The sequence below is a fragment of the Amaranthus tricolor genome, chromosome 9, assembly GCF_026212465.1.
Source record: "Amaranthus tricolor cultivar Red isolate AtriRed21 chromosome 9, ASM2621246v1, whole genome shotgun sequence".
NCBI classification, from domain to species: domain Eukaryota; kingdom Viridiplantae; phylum Streptophyta; class Magnoliopsida; order Caryophyllales; family Amaranthaceae; genus Amaranthus; species Amaranthus tricolor.
This window is the reverse complement of record NC_080055.1, coordinates 22,174,767-22,187,797: the sequence shown is the minus strand read 5'-3', so window position 1 is coordinate 22,187,797 and position 13,031 is coordinate 22,174,767. Positions and strand designations below refer to the sequence as shown.

At 33.3% G+C, this 13,031-nt stretch overlaps 1 long non-coding RNA gene across 1 annotated transcript; it reads right to left on the bottom strand.

Moving 5' to 3' along the window:
• Positions 1 to 7,432: 7,432 nt before the first annotated feature.
• On the bottom strand, positions 7,433 to 10,971 carry LOC130824266 (uncharacterized). The gene is made up of 3 exons (XR_009046693.1): positions 10,685 to 10,971; positions 9,460 to 9,532; positions 7,433 to 9,046 (listed from the first exon to the last, which is right to left on the bottom strand). It is a non-coding gene; the product is annotated as an uncharacterized LOC130824266 (long non-coding RNA).
• Positions 10,972 to 13,031: the final 2,060 nt, after the last annotated feature.

Sequence of the window (13,031 nt, the reverse complement as noted above, 5' to 3'; positions counted from 1 at the left end):
AGCTCAAATGACATAGTCAACGCTGGAAAGTTGACAAAAGTCACCGAAAACTGATTTAAGGTGTTTTTTTTTTAAAAAAAGTCTCTTAAAAGGTGTTTTTTTACAAAAAAAAAATTATAAAAGGTGTTTCTTTACAAAAAAAGGGGGTTTTAAAAGGTGTTTCTTCGCAAATTTCCCTAATATTTATAGGGTCCCAAATGTTAATACTTGTCGATTTCACTTATATATATTAATCAAAAGATCGAATTTTTATTATTGGAAAGGGTAAAGATGAAATTTTGAAATTTTAATATTTTTTAATGGAATTAAATTCAACTAAATTGAATGTCGATGAATTGCACTAAATACAATAGATACAATTAATAGTTTATTGTAAGAGTAAAAATTATTATATTTATTTAACAGGCTATATAATTTTAAAAGTTATTTTTACCAGCAATTTGGTGCAGGGATTTATTATCGCCTTTTTGAGGAGTAGGTGCCTAAAACCCCATTAAAATATATTTAATCTATTTTCTTGCTTGTGTTTTTCATTGCTTCATCGATTGTGATATTTTCTCTTTGCATTTTCTTCTTTTATCACTTTGGTAAGATCTAAAGACTTTCATTTCACTACACTTCCGTGTAAAGTATACCTTTTTTCCCCTTTTTTAGATTTACACGACAATTATACTTGGAGCAAACATCAAAAAGTTAGTAATTATTTTATGAAAAAATGAAAGAAATATTTTAATAAGATAAAAATATAAGATAATTATACGGATTAAAGCTAACAAAATAAAATCATAATCGAAAATAAAAATGAAACAAATTTTCTCTAATTGACAAAAACATAATGAGGTGTTAATTATGTAGGAGATAGAGAGAACTTCCTCCGTTCTGAAATACTTGTTACATTATGGTTATTGACACTATTGATCGTTTAAGCTTATTTTATATATTGCAGCTAATGTATAAGAAAAAATATAAGCAACTGAGATTTTATTTGAATCGTCTAATTACATACTTTTATAATATTAACGTTTTATAATTTTTAAAAGTGCATAGTATATAATCAAATAACATAATTAATTGTATAAACAATCAAATGCAATTGTATAATGTAAGAAAAGAAGTGAATTGCTTCTACTTCCTCCATTCCTATTATTGGCAACATTACAAAATAATGAACTATCCATTCATCACCCTTAATTTGTGATTAGTTTTTATTTATAAGTTAAATCATAATTTGGTGGGATCTTGTTTAATTCGTATCAATGTAAAGATTATTAATGCTAAATTTTTATATATTTTTACTATACATAATTAAATAGTCCTATATAAAAGTATTAAAGATTAAACTAGTGTATTGAACCGTTTGAAAATTAAATGGTATAAGTTTAGAAGGACTTGGTCCTCTACACTCTACAGCCAGTAGAGTCAGTAGCTAAACATCTTTACACCTAATTCTATTTGTAATGACAGCAACCTTGAGTTTACACTTCCTCATTTATTTCCTTTCCATTCATTCTTTTTTCCTATAAATATTCCATCTATCTCTTCAGTATTACATCAACTTCTTGTTCCTTTCTATCACTTCACTACATTATTAACTATGATACAACTTCCTCCACATTTTCATTTCTCTTTCAACACTAACACTTCCTCCTCAAAACTCATACCATGTTCAACTCTATGCCTTATCCTTGCTACTTGTCTCCTAAGTATTGCCATAAACAAGAGAAAAAGGCTTGTGTTTTCTCTCAAAATCAACATCTTCAAATTCATGAAGATTAATTAAGATCCTTGCGGTGCTATCTTTTCTGAGCTAACATTTTCCATAATTTTTATTTTTTTATTTTTTTATTTTCCTTTTGTTCTGCACTTTAAAATGTAGATTTTTAGTCTATTTTTGTCTTATTTTTTTCTTGGCCTTGCAAGGCTTTTCTTTTATTTATTCTTTTTCGTATCTACCCTTTCACCCGTTCTTACATCAATTTCTCTTTTTTAAGTTAATCAACTCTCCTATCTTTTCTTTGGTCGACTCTTCCTCCTGAGCTAAGACTTGTTTGAAGTCTACAGATCCAATTAGATTATATTTTACTAGCTCTACTACATGGTGATTGTATCTATAGATTGTAGTAATACTCCTATGTTTTTTTTAAAGCTTTTGTTTTTTATGTATATAGTTGAAAATTGTAATGCATGGTAATAAGAATTATTGTTAAATTAAAATGCTTGCAATCCAATAGTTTGTGGTGTGATCTTCCAGATAGAGTATGTGATTGTAAACATACAGCCTTACCCTTATGTGTACCTATCTGGGTTTCAAATATTGATACGTTTTCTCCCCATAAATTTCCAGAAAGTTACATATCATGTCAAAATTTTGACACATAAATATACTCTCCCTCCGATCATAAATTTGAAATATTTTTCATTTTGATTCGTTCCATTTAATTTGTATTATTTATATTTTAGGAAAATTGTTCACCACTTTCTTTTAATCTCATCTATACATTTTAACTCTCTTTTAATTTCATCCATATAATTTATTCTCTTACTTTATTTATTAACATTTTCTTATAAATTCACATTTTTCTCTTTGATGCAATTCTATCAGAACATATAAGTATTCAAAAAGGGGTAATAATTGGATATTGTGATTTGTGATGTATCTTCTTTTTTAGTATTTCCTTTTATAGGAACAAAAGATGCAAATTGAATAAAACAAAAAAAGCAGTGAATCATATAAATAATTTGTTCAAATGTAGAGACAATAAGTATGTACATGAGAATTAAATAAAAGAGAGCCATTATTATTGCTAAAGATAGGACATAATATAAAACTTTGTGTGACGGACTAAAATAAAAGTGGTGTTAATTAAAAGAGAATAGTTAATGAAACTAGCTAGTATATCAAATTAAAACTCTTACAACAAGTATAATTCTACTTTTTTACGTTTTACAATACTTGTATGCTTGTCTTTTTTCATTCATTATATTTTACAATAATCGGTACGTGGCTATATTAAAAAGTAATTAATAAATCGTCCTATTTACCCCTATTTATTTTTACTCTAAATTTTATTAACTCTCACACTTTTAGAAAAATAAATAATATTTTTTTATTAACCATTTTTTTAATTAATGTCAAGTCGAAATGGTACTATAAAGAAACTTGATACGGGAACTTAGTGTCAAATCACTATTTGGTATGCAAACTTATTAAAGGCCTAAAGACAATGTCACGTTTGGTTTGAGCTGGTAGAGAGTATATTTCAGAGAAAATAAATGATATACAGTGTTGATGAAAATGAAATTTAACCTAAAAATGTAATATTTCATCACTGATCATCTAGTTAAGCATTCAAGTTATTGGGTTTTTGTGTCGGTTTAAAATCAAATCTTGTATCATATTAATTTTTACATAATTTTAAATTCATTTTAAGTTGGATTAAATTGGGTTCGATTATAAGATCGGATATTTATCAAGTCATCATATTTGTTTTGAACACTTGATTTAGTTTTAACCGTAGATATACCCTTTCAAACGAAGGAAGATATATTTTAGTTAGATGCAAAACAGTAAAACACAATAATGTTTATTATAATCAATTAAAATTTAATTTATTCTTAAATTATTATTTGTCCTTTTATGTAGAGTTTAGGAGCAAAATACATCTAATTATCCTTCATTTAACTAGCGATCACGAGTAACTCTTAGGCTTTATTACAAGCAAAATAAATCACATACTCTCTCCATTTCTTTTCAAATGTCTCATTTGCTTTTAGATTACTATTAATCAATCACTCTTAATTTGTGTTTTATTCTTAATCCATACATTAAAACATACTCAAATAAAATCTTGTTTAATTTGATTTGTCTCAACATAAAATTTATTAATACCTAATTTTTATAATTTTTAATTATACACATTTATCGTTATTAAAAATAGAACATTTAAAATGAAACAAAGCGAGTAATACTTAAACAAGATTAAATTAAAAATTATAAAAACTAAGCATTAATAAACATGCCAAAAGCAAATAGAACATTTAAAATGAAACAAAAGTGAGTAATACATAAAATTATAAGTCAAAACTTTATTAAAGAGGCTTCAAATTGCTCAATTAAATAAGTGCTTACTTGTTTAAAAGTAATAAAGTTGTTAAAAGCTGTTAGTGATAAAATTGAATTATTAATCGTTGATTAAAGAATCAAATCATTTAATAAGGATGAAACTTTTGAGCACTTGGTAGTGAAAGTTCTAATTTCCACTGATGAAGGCATAGTTGAGGAAGCAAGAGAGCTCTCATGACAAAGAAGATCGTAGCAAAGGTGGGTTGCAAAAATCGGTATTAGAGCTTCTTATTGTTAGAATAATATCTTTTGATTACTAGAACATTTTGTATAATCAATATGATTGTGTAGAATATTAGGTAAATATTTAGTTTCCTAAAGTATAGTTTGTAATATTGTATATATTACCATTACTCCTAATGAGAAAGACAACCAAATCATTCTTTCATGATATCATTTGCCTAGGTTTCTTGCTTCCCTCTTTTCTTACCTCTTATCTCTTCCTTGCTCCCCAAGTGTGCCACCCATACCACCATTTCCGCCACCACATTCTTCCGCCACCTCTACTTGTTGCCCTCTCCATGGCCTCTCCCACAAAAATGCATCCCGCTACTTTGGTTACTAACATTAAAACATGCGTGCCTATCCAACTTCATGAAGATGGTTCCAATTTTCATACTTGGGTCACTTTATTCAAGCTTCATTGTAGAGCTCACCTTGTGGATTCTCACATTCTTCCCGATGACTCCTCTAAAGCTTTAGTTTCTAAAGATTCCGAATGGCAACATCTTGATGACATTGTTCGCACATGGATTTATGGCTCTATTAGTCCATCCCTCCTTCAATCTATTGTTCGTCCCGATGATTGTGCCCTTGATGCTTGGAATCGTCTTGAGAACAATTTTCAAAATAATAAGACATCTCGTATTCTTCATCTTGAGTCTCAATTTAATGACATTTCTCTATCCAATTTTCCCAATGTGAAATCTTATTGCAATGAACTTGAAACTATTGCGACTTCTCTTACTAATCTTGACAATTCCATCATCGATAATCGATTGGCTCTCCAAGTTCTTCATGGCTTGACTTCGGAATACAAAAATTTTCGGTCTTTGATTCAACATATGAATCCCATTCCCTCTTTTGATACTCTTCATTCTATGTTAGAATTGGAAGAGCGCTCCAACCATAAACACAATTCTCCCGCTCAAGATTCGGCCCTTATTACCACAAACAAAGCTTCTTTTCCCGAAAATTCCGCTCATTTTAACAACCGCAGCCCTCCCCACCACTGTGGTGGCCACCGTCACTCTTGTCGTGGTGGCCGGACCCACTGGGGAAGCCACCCTGGCTCCGCCAGTCTTGCTGGCCACTAGCAGCAACATTCCAGGCTTATTTTTCCTTTTCATTCTCGGCCCAACAGAACCCCTTCTGGTCTACCCTCCTTTCCCTCTTATTCTTCTTCTGGTTGGCCTTACTGGGCCAGATAGAATTGGGCCCAGCCTGCTGCTCCCTTTCCCACTACACCTTGGGCTCCTTCTTCTCCAAGCAATGCACCTTCTGCTGGTCTTCTTGGTCTGCGACCGGCACAAAGTTATCATACCGGGACTAGTGCTTCTATGAATTATATTCCTACGGACATTGATCATGCCATGAACACTCTCTCTTTGTCTACTCCGGATGAGCAATTTTATATGGATACCAGTGCCACATCCCACATGACTCGATCTCAAGGTACTTTACTTCCTTATTTTCCTTTAAAGCATCAATTCAATGATGCTATTGTTGTCGGTAATGGTAATTTAATTCCAATTCTTGGTCATGGGCATATTTCTTTTCCTTCCTCCCAAAAATCCCTTACCCTAAAAAATGTCTTATATGCACCTAAACTTATTAAAAACCTTATTTCTGTTCGTAAATTCACTCATGATAATATGATTTCCGTTGAATTTGATCCTTTTGGCTTTTCTGTGAAGGATTTGGCCACGGGGAGTATCGTTCTGAGATCTAATAGCACGGGTGATCTTTATCCTTTCCCATCTACACATGGAGCTTCTCCTCCGTCCTCCACATCATTGGCTTTTTCCGTTTTTTCTTCTAGTATTTGGCATTCCTGTTTAGGACATCCGAGCAATACGGTTTTAAATTCCTTGTATTCTCGTTTAATTCAATGTAATAAAGATCCTCATTTTGTTTGTCATTCTTGTCCTTTAGGGAAACACATTCAATTACCTTTTGTTAATTCTATGTCTATGACTTCTAAACCTTTTGATATTGTTCATAGTGATTTGTAGACATCTCATATTTCTAGTCCATCGGGATATAAATATTATGTTCTTTTTCTTGATAATTATACTAATTTTTTGTGGACTTTTCCTTTATTTTGCAAATCTCAAGTTTATGATGTGTTTGTGAATTTCAATACTTTTGTTACTACCCAATTTGAGCTTAATATAAAATCTTTCCAATGTAATAACGGGGTGAATTTGACAATAATATGTTTCATCAATTTTGTACTAGTCGGGGTATTACTCTTCTTTTTCTTGTCCTTACACATCTTCTCAAAATGGCAAATCCGAACGCAAAATCCGCTCCATCAATAACATAATTCGTACTCTTTTGTGTCATGCTTCCCTTCCTCTGTCTTTTTGGCCTCACGCCTTAAACACAGCTACTTATCTCCTTAATATTCTCCCTTCTAAACTTCTTGGCAATCTCACTCCCACCCACTTTCTTTATCGTAAGTCTCCTATATATACTCATTTACGGGTTTTTGGGTGTTTATGTTTTCCTCTCTTTCCCTCTACTACTAACCACAAACTCTACCCACGTTCCGCTCCATGTATCTTTTTAGGATACCCGTCTTCTCATAGATGTTACAAGTGCTATGATCTCTCATCCCGTAAAATCATTATATCTCGACATGTTCTCTTTGATGAGGCCACCTTTCCTTTTTCTCAATCCTCTTCACCGTCTCCCCAAAACTACCAATTCTTAGATGATAATATTTCCCTTCGTTTGCTCAAAACAACCCAAACAAATTCCTCTTCTACTAGGCCTGCTCCTACGCCCAGCCTATCAGTCCCCTCTTCCCCTACCTAGCGCCAGCAACCAACTGGGCCTGCTCCTTCCTTAAGTCCATCAGCAGCACTAAGCCCAACAGCCTCCCCTACCCAGCTGAGCCCAACGGCACCCATCCCTCCGCCTGCCTATTTCCTCTATTGGGCCTCTAGTTGCTTCCGGCCAGCTACTCTCCAGCCCACTCATTCTTTCTCCTCCTCTTCCCCTTTTCACCCACCCACCTCTACTGGGCTTGCCTTACGCAGCCCAGTCCAAACCCACCCTCATTCTTCCTCTTCCTCTTTCACTCCCAACTCTCCATCCTCACCACCCAGCATGGTTACGCGTAGTAAACATGGTATTTTCAAACCCAATCCCAAATACCACTCCCAAGCTTTATCTGCTTCTTTTTCATCATTACCCAAATCTCCCCTTCATGCTCTTTGTGACCCGAACTGGAAGTTAGCCATGCAAGAGAAATTTGATGCCTTAATTGAGAATCACACTTGGGATCTGGTACCTCGTCCTCCTAATGCTAATATCATTCGGTCTTTGTGGGTGTTTCGTGTCAAGACCAAGTCCGATGGTTCTTTTGAGCGCTATAAAGCGCGTCTTGTTGGTCATGGTAAATCTCAAAGGGAAGGCATTGACTGTGATGAAACTTTTACTTCGGTTGTGAAACCGCTTCTATTCGCATTGTTTTAAGTATTGCCCTTTCTAGGTCTTAGTCTATTCATCAGCTAGATGTTAAAAATGCTTTTCTTCATGGTCACTTGACTGAGACTGTTTACATGCATCAGCCTCTGGGTTTTCGTGATTCTACTAGTCCTGATCATGTTTGTCTTCTTCGTAAGTCACTTTATGGTCTCAAACAGGCTCCTTGTGCTTGGTACCACCGGTTTTGCACTTTTGCAACTGCTATTGGTTTTTCTAACAGCATTTTTGATAATTCTCTTTTTGTTTACTGTCATGGTTCTGATATTGCTTATCTGCTGTTGTATGTGGATGATATTATTCTTATGACTTTTTCTAATTTACTTCGTGAGTCTCTTATGTCCAAACTTAGCTCTGAGTTAGCCATGAAGGATTTGGGTCCTCTTAATTATTTTTTGGGTATTGCTGTTAATCGTACATCTACGGGCCTCTTTTTCTCTCAACAGCGGTATGCCTCTGAAATTCTTGAAAAGGCTGGCATGTCTCAATGTAAACCTGTTGCTACTCCTGTTGCTACCTCCGGCAAACTTTGTGCTAATGCTGGTTCTTCTTGTGATGATCCTACATTGTATCGTAGTCTGGCTGGTGCTTTGCAGTATCTTACTTTCACCCGCCTAGATATTTCATATGCTGTTCAGCAGGGTTGCCTTGATATGCATGATCCTAGAATTGAACATATGGCTGCTATTCACCGCATTCTTCGCTATGTCAAAGGTACTATTCACTATGGTCTGCAGTTGTATCGTTCTAATCTTTCAACTCTTTTGTCCTATACTGATGATTGGGGTGGCTGTCCTGACACTCGCCGCTTTACTTCTGGTTATTGTGTATTTCTGGGTGATAATTTAATTTCTTGGTTCGCTAAACTATAACCACCCGACTTACCGTTGACTGGGTAAATAGGGTCGTCACGGGGATTATTTCCCAAGAAACTTAAATCATATCCCAAAACCTGGGCAAAGGAATCACCAGCTCTATAACGAAACCAACACAGCTAAATCTCAAACAAAATATCTAATCTAAACATGAAGTAACCATACAACTCACTACGAGTCCATTATAATCAGAACTAATCAGAACTAATATACATTAAACAAATTCCTAATACAAACTATAAGCTTCCACGACCTCAGCTCAAAAGGACATCCTTAGCACTCTCATCAACATTGCTAACCCGATTATTTCCGACCGGATCCGATCTGTAATTAGCTAAAAGATGGAAACAACAAGGAATCAGATTAAACTGAGTGAGAAGCAACAATCTAAAACAATTAAACACATCAATTCAAAACCCTGGTTTAAAAGCAACATCAGTTTCCTAGATCTATGTGCGCATAGGGAGTCTAGTTGAGAGGAACATCCATAGCTCTAAGGCTATGTCACTCTCGGGTGAAGCTAGTCAATATCTCAATGACAATTCGCTTCAAAAACAGGGAGTAGGGAACCATGTTCCTCAACTCCGTCAATGACCTGCTCGCAAGCCCGATCCATTGACCATATCAATATCAGCATAATCATTCATAAACATTTATCACATTCATATAAATTTCACAAACTTTAAATAAACATTTTACAAATGGTAGCCTGGCCAGACCCCTTTTTAAGGGACTGTTACTACTCACCTAAAAGAACGCTTCAAGAGGCCAAATCTGCTACCCCGCGATTACTAGAAGGGCTCTTCGATAAAGTCGCCTCCTGAAGCATAACAAATATAGCATCACAACAAAGCATACGGTACTACGACTAGGTTCATATAGTTTATTGCGTCTCATCCTAAGAACGCATCTTAGTTTTATCTTCTTTTCTAATATTTTTTCCCATTTCAGAGATAGTGCAAGCTCTACTCCAATTCAAACACTTTCATATCTATCTAGACTCAAAACCAAGAAACTAAGCAAGATTAACGAACTATCCAAAGAGAAGGACTCAGCTAATTTATCCATTCAGCTAATAATTTCCACACAAACCCTAGATACTTTCAAGATCAACCAATCAATCAACATTTAACCATCACCATAATTGAAAAAGGTCAATATTACATCCAGGGACACTGAACTAAACATAACTATATCATTCAAATAATCTACTACCAAGATCCTAATCTACACTTAAATTCTCATCATCACATAACTAACTAATACACATTTCCCATAATTTCCCAATTAATAACTCAATATCTTATACCCAGCTAATAATCTCAATCAACAAAACTCATCCAAATAGTTTCCATATCTCTTGATCCCAATTAGGAATCCCGTAATGGTTTTAGGACACCTCTTACTAAAACAAGCATAACTCACTCATACGAAAACCAAATGAGACGATTTAAGTGGCTACGCGACCGTGACTTGAAGATCTACAAAGCATATGAATACACCAAGACCCAAAAACAATCAACACAGTTCCGAAAAGTACAAAACAGAATGTTCAGATTATAAACTGAAATTTCAGAATCCCACATACTCAATTTGATACTAGAATTCAAATAACCCAGATAACCAATACTAATCAACACTAACAAGAATCCACTTACTAATTGAACCTATATACTCAACTTAAATTCCAGTTTCATCAAAATTGATATTTGTTTCTTGAATTTTCGATGCTTAAACAACAAGACCAAATTCTACTTATTTTCCCCAATTCAACGGGACAGAGGCTTGGGAAAAAAAAGATTCGATTGCTATCTTACCAATTTCTACTTCAATGGAATAAAATTCTACAAGCATATAGATATTACATGAAATTCCAATTAAAAAAAAAGCTAGGGTTCGAATCTTGAGAAGAAAATCAGATTATTCAAGAAAAGTAAAATAAAACTACACTTCGAAATTAAGAGATTCAAACCTTAGTTTGTTTACACCAACAAACAACGAGAAGAGGAGCGCCGGTTAGGGTTGGGGAAGCACCGTGACTGCACAGAGAAGAAGGACCAGCTTAGGTCAAGAGGAAGAGGATGAATCTCGCTTGTAGACACTCGAAATTTTCAGAAGAAGGAAGAAGGTGATGGAGGTCTTGGTTCCTTGCGGGTTACTCGAAGAAGAAGGAAAAGGAAAAGGAAAAGGAAAATGGGAAACGGAAATGTCTGTTTAGGAGAAGGCGACGGGAAGGAAAATGGGAATTAGGTTTCTGATTTGGGGGTTTGGGTATATAATTTCTTTATATATATATATATATATATATATATATATATATATATATATATATATATATATATTATTATTATTATTATTATTACCTACTTAACAAAATTAATTCATGGTAATTTTCTAATTAGTTTAAAGCCCAAAATGATTTTATTTATTTTAAATTCCCAAATGTCACATAAACGACAACCTACTGTTTCCAAATCTAGTGCTGACGCGGAATATCGTGGTGTTGCTAATGCTGTTTCTGAAACTTGTTGGATTCACAATTTACTTCTTGAGCTTCACTATCCTATTGCTATAGCTACTCTAGTTTATTGTGACGATGTTAGTGCCGTCTATTTGGCTGGTAATCCAGTTAATCACCAGCGCACTAAACATATTGAGATCGAAATTCACTTTGTTCGTGAAAAAGTTAAACGTGGTGATGGTGCTTCATGTTCCAACTCGTCATCAGATTGCTGACATTTTTACCAAAGGTCTTCCTCAAGTATTATTTGATGATTTTCGTTCCAGTCTCAGCGTCTGTAAACCTCCCGATTCGACTGCGGGGGTGTGTTAGAATAATATCTTTTGATTACTAGAATATTTTGTATAATCAATATGATTGTGTAGAATATTAGGTAAATATTTAGTTTCCTAAAGTATAGTTTGTAATATTGCATATATTACCATTACTCCTAATGAGAAAGGCAACCAAATCATTCTTTCACTTGTTGGAGTAAGATGAGGACACAACACATAAATAATTGAGACATACTTTGCTTGAACGAGCAAGTGGTGCACTCGTTTTAGTAAACATATCAGACCTTGTGTCTGCTGCAATCTACTGACATGTGCGTATTTTTTAAAAATTTCTGTGTATAATTCATTCATCTTTATAAGTCTAAAAAGGTATTTTTGGGTTAGATAAAGTGTTTGGAAGAGTGCAAGAAAGCTTAAAGTGATTCTTAAACCTTGTGAGACCTTTTCTTGTATTGTGATTTGTAAGAGAAATTTACAACATTGTCAACTTTAAGTATCAAGAGTATTATCAACATAGTCGAGAGACATGAAATTTTAGCACGAGAGTAGAGACATGTATAACATATAGTTGAACATAAAGAATGTATGAGCGTGGTACTAAACTCGTTAAAATCTAAAGTTAGTCTTAAAAAATCGACTACTGATTAAATTTTAACCGACGTTATTGATTTAGAGTCAAGTTGTTTTTGAATTTTGCAACTGCGTTAACATATAGATTGTATGTAAAAATTAGATGTTTTAGCTCTCCACAATATTTTTAATAAATCTCTTTTACACAAAATCAAGATATGAAATAAAGGAGTAGATATGGTCTGATTTGTCTCATTTTTTAGTATGTTGTAGGGGACTCATTTATGGTCTGATTTGTCTCATTTTTTAGTATGTTGTAGGGGACTCATTTTTAAGTTAAGAGTTTTGTATTGATTTGCTTGATTGTCCTTCTTAAATTGATCTTAGAATGAGTGTTTAATCGTCCCATCCAATAGTTTTTTCGTTAAAGGCCTCACTGCTATAAAATCTCTTTTAGTTTCATCCATAAAATATCCTTTCGTATAAAACAATTATTCCATTCATTTGTCTTCTATGTTATACTTTAACTACAAATTAATATTACAAATAAAAAATAGTGCGATTTTATAGAAATAGAAAAGTAGTCATCTCGTCCTATTTATTTTGCAAATTTGCATTATTTATATTTTTGGACAATAGTCTACCACACTTTTTAATAATTACATTCATAGGTTTTAACTCTCTTTTAATTTCATTCATATAATTTTATTTTTTTTCAATATAAAACATTCATTTTTTTATAAAAAAAACACAGAATTTTTGTTTGATGCTTATTCAAATGGATGACACTAATTAAAAAATAAATATTTTTCTTTCAATTGACCCTAGACTCTATAAGACGAGTACTATAGTTGGTTGGTAGAAAAATATTTAGAATAGACTCTATCAACTTGATATTTATTCGACTTTCTAATCGAATTTGATTTAAATCGACATAAAAATAGATAAATAAT